We start from the raw sequence: 868 nt of genomic DNA, 5'->3' as shown, positions 1-868 counted from the left end.
GGCAGTGGGACAAGTGGAATTCTTAAGATCTAGGTTGTCCTTTTACCAGGTTGGAATTTGCAAGGGAAAGTGAAGAGATTCATCAAACTGATTTTATTGATGAGAATCCATTTTTACCATATTTCCATTTGAAGTATCTCAGTTGACACCTTTTTTCATCACATAGAACACCTGTTGTTCTGGGCTTCCACCTTCCTACAGCCCAGAAATGGAAAGTTTTTACTGTGATATCACTAGCTGTAAGAGAAGGCCACTTCAGAAAGTGTCAGGTGCCTAATTTCTTCAGATACCTTCAAGAATACCACCTGTATCTCTGTTTTAGATTCCTAAGTATCTTGTCAACATATGCCTGGAAAAACGTGACAAGACACAGGTGTATGACTGAAGGCACTAAATACAGATTGAAATAAGCAGCTAATTTTTTTACTGTTGTCCTAATGGTAGCTTAGGTAACTTAGAAGCCAAATAGCTGCATGTTTTGGAAATTAAAACAGGTGTCAAGGAGACATAAAATGAAAAATCTTGGCAGATTTATATATATAAATATACAGTTCCCCAAACTATATGTCACTTATGTCACAAACTGCTTCCAGAAAATGGGGCTGTTTCAGACTGTTCTGTCAACTCATCCAATTTGCCAAGTATGTTCACTGATGTTACAAGGGTTACATGTAGCTTGATTGGGCACACTTCAGTACTAGGTGTTTTGGGCTGCAACAATGTCCTGCTGTGGCAATCTTCTGGGAGACTCTGGTTAGATAGCAAGATCCAGACCCTTCTCTAAGTCACTGGGAATGATCTTGAAGCTAGCCAAGAAAGAAAAGCATAGGGGCAAATCAAAGTTCCTTTTGCTTTTTTTTTTTTTTTT

This window comes from Meleagris gallopavo, chromosome Z (assembly GCF_000146605.3).
Source record: "Meleagris gallopavo isolate NT-WF06-2002-E0010 breed Aviagen turkey brand Nicholas breeding stock chromosome Z, Turkey_5.1, whole genome shotgun sequence".
Lineage (NCBI taxonomy): Eukaryota > Metazoa > Chordata > Aves > Galliformes > Phasianidae > Meleagris > Meleagris gallopavo.
Note: the sequence above shows the minus strand (reverse complement) of the source record.